Genomic DNA, 10,309 nt, shown 5'->3' on the forward strand with positions numbered 1-10,309 from the left:
GAAGGCATTTCTCTGCCTAAAGTGTCTGAGTTGGTGTGTCTGCTTCTTCATGCTTTCCATCATTGCCTGTTATGGGCTGAATTGTGTCCTCCCAAAATGCATATGCTGAAGCCCTAACCCTCAATATGACTCTTTTGGGAGATAGAGCATTGTAGGAGGTAATTAAGGTTAAATAAGGCTATAAGGTTGGGGCCCTAATCTGATTAGACTGGTGTCCTTATAAGAGGAAGAGACACCAGGAGGGCGTGCGACAGAGAAAACAGCACGCGAGGACACAGTAAAAAGGCAGCCATCAGCCAAGGACAGAGGCCTCAGGAGAAACCAAAACAATTGCTACCTTGAATGATACCTTGATCTTAGATTTCCAGACTCCCAAACTGTGACAAGTAAATTTCTGTGCTTTAAACCATCCAGTCTGTGACATTCTGTTATGGCTGCCCTAGCAGACTAAGGCACGGCCCAAAGAGGAAAAAGGACACACGTTTGGCCTTGATCACCCCTAAGGAGCCGGATGGCAGGAAGATCAGAACTGGAGTTAGGGGGGTATGGTGGAAAACCTCTAGAGAAAGGGGCCTTACTTCTACCAGCTGGGGCAGCCCTGGGAACATTCCTTTACCACAGAGGCCGGGACCATCAGTATGTGTGAGACACCTGCACGGACCACCCATCAGGCTGGAGAAATGGCTCACGGGGAGTAGGAGGGCTTCGGCTTAAGCTGGCCACAGACTCTCAGCCAGTCTGATTGAAGTAGGAGGAAAAGAATAAAACTCGAGTGACCACTAGCGGTCACACACAACAGCCCTATTGAGAGAGCTGTATCCATCAGGGAAGCCAAGTTCACCACAGATGGTCCAGAAAAGAACAAAAAAGACTTTAGTAAAAAGACCATTGAAGAGATAAGGGGCAGAGATAAGGGAACAGATGAGAATCCTCAGACACTGGCAACAGCAGAGAGCTGTTAGCACCACAAGGGCTAGAGGGACAGGGAGGGACAGAGACAGTGTTAGTGAAGCTATGAAAACCAGCTCCCATGCAGGACGTCAACTACAAAATACGGCCAGGAATGTGGTGCTGGGGCAGCAAAGAAATACCCCAGGCCTCTCTCTTCCTATTGCTCTACCTCCTGCCAGGGCCTCCCATGAGCCAAGCCTGTCATCAACAGAGCCCAGGTAATGCAGTCCATAAGGGTCAACCTTATCCCAGAGCAAGACAAAGAGAATCAAAAATGGATCTGGGAATAGAACTACCATATGACCCAGCAATCCCACTACTGGGCATATACCCTGAGAAAACCATAATTCAAAAAGAGTCATGTACCAAAATGTTCATTGCAGCTCTATTTACAATAGCCCAGAGATGGAAGCAACCTAAGTGTCCATCATCAGATGAATGGATAAAGAAGATGTGGCACATATATACAATGGAATATTACTCAGCCATAAAAAGAAACAAAATTGAGCTATTTGTAATGAGGTGGATAGACCTAGAGTCTGTCATACAGAGTGAAGTAAGTCAGAAAGAGAAAGACAAATACCGTATGCTAACACATATATATGGAATTTAAGAAAAAAAAATGTCATGAAGAACCTAGGGGTAAGACAGGAATAAAGACACAGACCTACTAGAGAATGGACTTGAGGATATGGGGAGCGGGAAGGGTAAGCTGTGACAAAGCGAGAGAGAGGCATGGACATATATATACTACCAAACATAGGGTAGGTAGCTAGTGGGAAGCAGCCGCATAGCACAGGGAGATCAGCTCGGTGCTTTGTGACCGCCTGGAGGGGTGGGATAGGGAGGGTGGGAGGGAGGGAGACATAAGAAGGAAGAGAAATGGGAACATATGTATACGTATAACTGATTCACTTTGTTATAAAGCAGAAACTAACACACCATTGTAAAGCAATTATACTCCAATAAAGATGTAAAAAAAAAAAAAAGGATCTGGGAGCAAATAGAAAAGATCATAGTAATACTGATAATTTTATAGGTGGGTAGATAGATAAATAGATAGATACCATTGTTATCCCAGGTTTTCAAATAAGGAAAGTGAGCCTGGGAAATTAGGTATTTGCTCAACCTCTTCCAAACACTATACTGTATTTCCCAGAACTCATCTAGATGGAGCAAGTCTGTTTATTGTAATGGGCAAGTAAACAGCCTGGTAAACACCAGGAGGCAAGTATTACACACTATGACAGCACATGGCTGGGAAGCCAAACAGTGGCTAGGAGAGGAGGAGATGTCAGACAGGCTTCTCAGAAAAGATGACTCCTGAGCAGAGTCTTTTTTTTTTTTTTTTGGAAGATAGGCAGAATTTTGTTTTCCTTTCTTTTTTTTTTTTAATACAATGTTTAAAGGTTTCACTCCACTGACAGTTATTACAAAATATTGGCTATTTTCCCCGTGTTGTACAATACATTCTTGAGCCTATCTTACACCCAATAGTTTGTACCACCCTCCCCCACCCCATAATACCCTCCCCCTTCCCCCTCCCCACTGGTAACCACTAGTTTGTCCTCCATATCGGTGAGTCTACTTCTTTTGTGTTATATTCATTAGTTTGTTGTATTTTTTAGATTCCACAAATAAGTGATATCATATAGTATTTGTCTTTCTCAGTCTAACTTATTTCACCTAGCATAATGCCCTCCAAGTCTATCCATGTTGCTGCAAATGGCAAAATTTTGTTCTTTTTTACGGCCTTTCACAAGCATCTTACCCTACAGCACCACCACCTTCTCTGAAACTCCATAGTTCCTGATTTTGAACTGTACAACGCAGTATTTAATTTTTTTTTTTTTTTTAAATAATACACAATGTATTTATTTATTTATTTATGGCTGTGTTGGGTCTTCATTTCTGTGCATGGGCTTTCTCTAGTTGTGGCAAGTGGGGGTCACTCTTCATCGCGGTGCGCAGGCCTCTCACTATCGCGGCCTCTGTTGTTGCGGAGCACAGGCTCCAGACGCGCAGGCTCAGTAATTGTGGCTCACGGGCCCAGTTGCTCCATGGCATGTGGGATTTTCCCAGACCAGGGCTCGAACCTGTGTTGTCTGCATTGGCAGGCAGATTCTCAACCACTGTGCCACCAGGGAAGCCCAGTATTTAATTTTTTAAGATAGTATTATTCTTAAGGTTCTTCCGTGTAATATTTTTTCCCTCTAGTTTTCTAATTCTCATGTATTACCCCTGACAAACAGCACCCAGTAAGTCTTTAGAAGATCTTTGTTGATTGGCTGATAACTGTTGGTTGTTTAGAGTCTTTTCTCCGTGCTGAGTAAAATATGTTCTCCCGCTCAGCCCATGGTGAATGATAGGGTCTTACCAGAGCATTTCAAAATGTCCCCTGCAGCTCCAGGGCCCTGGAGGCCAGGCTGGGGACATGACCTTGGCTGAGTCCTTCTCTATCCCCCATTCAGCAACGCCCCCTGCCTTTTCTTCACTTCCTTAGACAGGGACACAGATGGCCTGTCACCTCACCAGGCTGACACATGGTAGACACCATCAACAGGAGCCTGTATTATTTCTATTAGCAAAGCTATACTTGTAGATCTGCAAGACATCTACCAAACTATCCCAGAGCATTTCTTGATTTTATCACTTCTAATCACCATGATGGAGGTGTGTTAAAGCTGTAGTTTCTTCTTCCTCTGGAGATTTGCAAAAGTAGAAGAGTGTTCTCTGCTGGGGATTGATTTCTGGGTGGCCTGTGTCCGAAACACCAGGGCCGAGTGGCTAAAACTGCCTATCTCTCCCAGTCATTTCCACAATTTCTGAGCAAAGCCATCCTCCGTCAACAATTATTTTCATAGAGCTCACACAAGCCTTCAGGTCAATTAAATGGCCTGGAGGAGAAGCTGCTTCTTCAAACGAAGAAAGGTCCCCCACATCCAAAGTTCAAATGCCCTTTGCTTTAAATACTTATTACAGTCAGATGAGAAGAAACATACAGTTCTTCCCCAGAAAAGTACGGATGTTAGAAAAGAACAGACTGGAATTATAGCATGTCACTATTTACAAAATCCCCTGACAGTGGGCAGCTGGTTACTGGAGGCTGACGCTTTCTGGGAAGCAAGAGTTCAAAGGTAGATGACTATAAATATTGTTAATAGGCTGGAAAAAAACATTTATTCATTCAATCATTCATTTGTTCATTCATACATTCATAAGTATAACAGATTCTGATAGAAATACTCTGATTTTCTATTCATAAAACAACAGACTATAGTAGTCAACATAGATTAACCTGGAAAGCTCAGTTTCTGCTTAGTCACCCACTCCGGGAAGCCATCTCCAGCCCCCTGTGTATAGATTATGCCCCTTCCCTCAAAATACATTTGTAGTGTGATCACCTATTATCAGATCTGTATCTCTAACAAGCAATAAGCTCTATGAGCTCCATTTAGTTCATTATTGTGGCCTGAGCACCTGCACATTGTCTTGCACATAGCAGTTGCTTAATAAATATATGTCATGGCTGGTTGAAAGAGATCTGGAGTGGGTATTCATTCATGTATTCATTTATTGATTCACTTATTCAATCCCTAACAATACCTGGAAAGGATCTTTATCTGGGGACTTTACAAAGAGAAAATAATAAACTCAGAATGATTGGTCTTACACATAGGGATGGAAGCTAGCTCTGCCAAGGTGGATGGGCCACAGACAGACCAGTGAATGGGTAGATTCCAGTGTGGGAGGTAATTAGAAACTAAATGAATGGATAGCTGTGTGGACAAAACAACTACAAAGACTTGCAACAGAAGGCCAAGACTAATTTTCAGCTTCAGACAGGTGTGGCTGAGGGAATTCTCTCATCTCGTTCTGGTTTACAGTCTCTTTTTGCATTTTCGTGGGATGAAAAGGCCTCCATCAGGCCAATGTCACCTCTGTCCACTGCCATCTACCTGCCACCCATAAGTTTCTTTTTGTCTGCTCTCCATCTTCTGTCTTCAGCCTCTTCCTCTCGACTCACTGTCATTTCATAAATGTGGTCAAGATTCTCTATTAAGTTTAACCACCCCCACTTGATTCCATATTCCTAGAGAGTTACTTCCTAACTTCTTTCCTTTCCTTCACACCCAAGATTCCCATAATAGCATCTTCACTCACTGCCTGCACGTCTTCACCTCTGAATCACTCCTCAAGTCCCTGAATCTTGGTTTCTACACCCACCATTTCATAGAAACTGCCCTTCCCATATTGTTTGCTAAAACCAGTAGATACCTCTTAGTCCTTTTTCCTGACCTCTGCATCTTTTGCCACTGTTAACCAAACCTTCCTAAAGGATTTCCCCTGGGATTCAATGATGTAATTGTCCTAGAGATTTCTCCTACCCTTTCAGATCTTGATCCTTCACGGCTGAGGCTCCTCCTCCAAGTCTCAGTTCTTCTTTCCTCAAACACTAATCCTGCTTGAACTCATTCCAATCCATGTCTCTAGAGACCATCCATATGCTTACACCTCCAAAACTCTGTCTCTCCAACCCAGAGCCTTCTCTAAGCACCAAACACATGCATGGAGCTGCCTGCTGGACATCTTCACCCGGATGTACCAGAGGCAGTTCACAGCATGCTTAAAATTGCATTTGTCATTTTCCTCCAAACTCCACTCCTGCCCTCCATGTTCTCCACCCCCGTGAATGTCACCTCCATCCATTTAGGCCCTCAAACCAGAAACCTGGGAATCATCATCGGTTCCTTCATCTCTAACAGTCAACAAGATCTGTCAATTCTACTTCCTTAAAACGTGTTTAAATCTTAAAATCCATCCAGTTCTCCCCACCTCATATCTGCTGACTTAATTCAGGCCACCATCATCTCTTGTCTGGATTAATATAGTCTTCAAACTGTTCTTATCCCCAGTTTTTTATTTTCTACTTTGCAACCAAAGTGATCTTTCTAAAAGACAAAACAGAACATTAAAAGAATCCCTTCTCTTTCTCACCTCCAACTCACTTAAAACCTTTCATGGACTCTCTTGAAGACCTCACGGCTAGTCCAACAGCCCTCAGGATGCCGTTCACGGCCCACGTCTCCAGCCCCACCTCCAGGCTTCTGTTACATCTCTCCATCCCAATCTGTTCGTAGACTCCAGACCTTGTCATTTCTTTTTCTGGGCCTTTGCTTATGCTGACTCCTCACCTAAACTACCTTTCTCTCTCACTTCTACACTTAGCAAATTTCAACTCATTTTTAAACCCAGCTCAGGTATCACCTTCTCAGAGAAGTCTTCCTTGCCTCCAAGACGGAATGAAGGGCTGTCTATGGGTTCTCATGATTTAAACCCATGGTGGTCTTTCCTCCATAGCTGCCAGAAACAATGAGAAATTTGAAGGTTTTAACCCCTATGTCCCTAGCCCAGTACACTGTACATCTGAGGCATTTCATAATTTTTTTGTGAACAAGTTAATGATCTATACATAGAAGAAAGGAAGGATGGATGGAAGAGGATTTAGCTGAGTAATTAAATCAGCTGTAACTCAATTTCACTCCACATTGCATATCCATCATGCCCTCTAGTGACTGATGGAGTCATTGTAGGTTTAGAGGATACTGGGCCAATCAGCAAACACAGATTGAGAACTTAGTGTGTGAAATGCCCAGTACTGGGCACCGAACAGGCTTATAGTTTAGTAGAGCAATAACACAGGTATCAAAGGATCACTCTACTTGGGTGTTGTGTAAAGCAAACAGCCAGGTAAAGTAGCAATGACAAGAGTTTGGGAGTAAACAATCTAAAACTCTGTCAGTACGAGCTGGACAAATTTTCTAAGCCTCTCTAGGCCTCAGATTTCTCATCTATAAACACTGAGTTCACAAATACCTACATCTCAGGATTGTTGGGAGGAGTGAAGGAGAAAATGTTCATTCCAGGCATGTGCAAGGTTCCTTATAGAGCTTCACAAACTTGACAAAACCTCAACAAAAGCTACCTTCTTTCCTCTCCATTTGCTTGCTCACTCATGAATCTGCAGCTCCCCCTGGGACCTATTAGACCTGAATTGAATAGAGGGGAAGGAAGCTCCATCCATGCCTGGGGCACTGGCACATCTTTAAAACCCTTGGTTTTAAAAGGCTGGTGACTCCCGCGGGTCCATGTGGAACCAAGACCCATCTCTGTAGACACTGAGCAGGGTTGGATGTAGCTGAAGCATTCACTGCTCCCCTTCTAACATGACCATGACCCCTGCTGTTGGCCCAGATTGCCCTCTTATGGCATCTGGAGATGACCATGACATTCTCTTCTCCCAAAAATGCCAATTGCTGCTCCTAAGCTACAGGGCACACTCGAACTCCTTAGCATGACACACAAAGTCCTCTGAGGCCTGGGATCCTCTGCGTCTGCACCCAGCTGCACTCTGTACTCCAACCACACTGGACCCTGGTGAGCTGTGGTCCCAAAACACCTTGTTCTCCAGCTTCTCTAGGCTTTCTTCACGCTTTTCCCTCTTCCTGGAATATTCTGTCTCAGTTCGGCACCTGGCAAAGTCCTCTCTATTTTCTAAGAACCAGGCATCCGCTCCTTTGAGCAGCCTCCCCAAGTCTGGGTCAGCTGCCCCTTTGGTTGAACTATGCCCTCTCTGAGGCCAGGAATGCTGAGAAAGGCAGAGTCAAAGCCAAAGGGTGTGGCTAGAGGAAGCAGAGCCAGAGCAAAGGCCCAAGTTAAAGTCACGTTAGAGGACATGCATATTCACCAAGAAAACACTAACCTTTAAACATTTTACATGGTACCTTCCATGAGCCAGGAGTGCCTTCATACACTGACTCATTTAATCTGCACAACCACCAGATGCAGCTAGTCTATTGTTACACCCATGTTGCGTATGAGGGAAACTGAGGCCCAGGGAGGTCAAGTAACTTGCCCAAGGTCACACAAAACTAGTGATGGAGATTTTATAAGGTCAAGGTGGTTCCAGAAATAGGTGAAGACATTCTTTTGGAAGCAGAAATAACCAAAAGGAGGATGATAAGCAGGGTGAGGAATGGGGTGGGCAGGCAGCTTTATTCCCCTAGACATTCATTCAACTAAAAAATGTTGTGCATCTGTGCCTGGCTCTGTATTAGGCTCTGGAATTACAGCGATAAACAGATGCAGTCCCTGGCCTTATGGTGCTTGTAATGTAGTAGAGGAAATAGGCAAATAATCACACAAATAGATAAATGAGTATACATTATGGAAAGTGCTAGAAGGGAAATGTACACGGTACCATGAGACTGAATAGAAAGGGATATCTAATAAATTTCAGGGGTCATGCGGTGACATTCGTGCTGAGATGAGATAGACGGTGCCCAAACGAAGGATGGAGGGGAAAGAGCTCCAGGTAGAGGGAGAAGCACATGCAAAGTTCCTGCTGTGCGAAGGAGTCAGGACATTCAAGGAACTGGAAGAAGGCCAGGGTGGCAGTGGGACAAGAAATGAGGCTGGTGAGGCAGGCACCGGCCAGATTGTTCGGGACTTCAGGGCAGAGCATGCGGGAAGAGGCATATACTAATGGGAGGCTGGAAAGGGAAGGTGGAGGCAGGTCTTGAAAGCCATGCTTAAAATTTGGTACACTTCATCTTTGACATACACGGTGCCTCGTGGAGTCCAGAGTCTTGAGCATGTCATTTTAGAGATGAAAAATAAAAACAACCAAAACGGTAGGTGTTCGGTTGGGTGGTGTGGGGAGATTTGAAATGTTCAGAAGGAGGGTGAAATGGCCACAGCCAAATGGTCCCAGCCTGGAAGGAGTTAACCCCTTGCTACCCTTGAGATCTTCAACAACCTCGGCACTCCACAAAATGATCAACTATCATTTAACAGCGTTCTGCAAGGTAGCATTTAAAACTGAGGCCGGGCAATAAATCAGGCACATATAATTTGAGCCCTGAAGTATAGTAATTCTTCTTTTAATGCAACATCTGGTACAGATAATACAGTTTGCAGGGGGAGGGAGCCAGGAATGCGATGTAGGGCCCTCATTATTGGGCAAGCAGTGCTGGAAAGCCCAATTTCCCTCCCATCCTTCCAGCAACACCGTGGACTTAAAAAGGAGCTTTATTATGATTCCCTCGGCTGGCCAAAAGGGAAATCGAGTTAATTATAGACTTGTTTGCCGGTTATTAATTAAACCCCAGCTAAACATAAAAACACAGGGGAAGTGCCATTTCCCGCTCCGTGCTTCCAGCCTCTCAGAGCTGAGGAGTGACGTTCCTGCCTTTGCAGTCCGCTATGTGTCCTGTTTCCTCTGTGGATTTTCTCAGGAGGGTCCCAGGTCCTTCCCCCTATGTGCAAACAAAACCTTATTTTTAGCTGAGAAGGAACACAAAATTGAAAGCTCCGAAACATCAGGGGGACAATAGGAGGAAGCTTGCAGACACTGACTGGTCGTGACACCCAGGGTTCCTGCATCCTGCAGTCTCCCAGGTTCACCAGCATCCCTGGTCCTCAGTAAGGTACCCCAGCTTCTCCTGTACACTTGCTGTGGGGCAGCTCTACATAGTGGCTAGAAGGACAAGCTTTGCCGCACACGACCAGAGCTCCAAACTTGCCCCCACTCACTAGCTCCTTGACAATGGGCAAGCTCCTTCACCGCTTGGCTTCAGGTTCCTCTCTAAAATGGAGACACTAACAGTGCCGCCTCCTAGGTGTGCTGTGAACTTTCAACACAATGAAGTTTGTCAAACGCTCAGCAGGTATGCAGCACATGCTTGCTAAGAAACACCAGTTTCCTTCCCTCACTCTTCCAGGAGGACAGTTTTCATCTCTGGATCTTCCACATAAATGTCCAACGCTAGAAGGTGCATGTGAGACCTTGACACCTCTTGAAACATTTCTAAGCCTCTATTTTCCCATCTTCAAAATGGGAGCAAGACCAGTGCCCACTGGGGAGGATCATTGGGAGCATTAGAGAATGGGAGCAACCTAGTGCCTGGCTCTGATCAGGTGCTGAATACATGTTAGTGGCTAAACTATCTGCAAACAATCCCCAGAATACTTAAAGGGGAGATTCTCATGCCAGTATCTGTGGCATAAAAAGGAAGACAATCCAACAAAGGGAATCATACCAAACTAGCCTCATTTCCTACTGGAGCTGAGATGCTAAATTACCAGATCAAGAGCATTCCACAGATGTTGTGCAGACATCCTAAGAGAATTTGCCAGATTCCTTGACAAAATCTAGCTAGACCGTCAACCTAGCCTCCTCAAAATCATCCAGTGGGCATTTTCTCTGCTTGTCCATAGAGAGATGTGGCCATCACAGCCTGGTTAAGGCTAATCAGACAATGTTTTTGGATGGGAAGGGCCAAGGACAAAGCCCTCT

The sequence above is a fragment of the Lipotes vexillifer genome, unplaced genomic scaffold, assembly GCF_000442215.2.
Source record: "Lipotes vexillifer unplaced genomic scaffold, Lipotes_vexillifer_v1.1 scaffold1003, whole genome shotgun sequence".
NCBI lineage: Eukaryota > Metazoa > Chordata > Mammalia > Artiodactyla > Lipotidae > Lipotes > Lipotes vexillifer.